This window comes from Oryzias melastigma, linkage group LG19 (genome assembly GCF_002922805.2).
Source record: "Oryzias melastigma strain HK-1 linkage group LG19, ASM292280v2, whole genome shotgun sequence".
Lineage (NCBI taxonomy): Eukaryota > Metazoa > Chordata > Actinopteri > Beloniformes > Adrianichthyidae > Oryzias > Oryzias melastigma.
The window spans coordinates 1,681,556-1,681,821 of record NC_050530.1 but is presented as its reverse complement, the minus strand read 5'-3'; the positions used below and the strand labels follow the sequence as shown (position 1 = coordinate 1,681,821).

The 266-nt window shown below is 36.8% G+C and overlaps 1 protein-coding gene across 1 annotated transcript in view; it reads right to left on the bottom strand.

The window, feature by feature from the left end:
- Window positions 1-266, bottom strand: part of arhgap17a (Rho GTPase activating protein 17a) — a gene marked incomplete in the record, with an annotated part of 38,073 nt that overhangs the window by 24,511 nt on the left and 13,296 nt on the right.

Sequence of the window (266 nt, the reverse complement as noted above, 5' to 3'; positions counted from 1 at the left end):
TCAAAATTAGCCGACAACAGCATAGCATAATGCTAAAATGTTAGCTAAAACCCAAATTAGCCAAAAAAATGTAAACATGTCTAAATTAGCCAAAGACGGCTAGCAAAATGTTAAAATGTTAGCTAAACTCCAAATTAAAAACTGGAAACTTTGTTTTCCACCAGAAGCTCAATAAGATGAACTTAAAGGCACATACAAAGCTAAGAATGTGCGAAAGACTCTCACCGGCCTCCAGCTCTGGTTATTTACCAGCAGCAGCTAGTTAG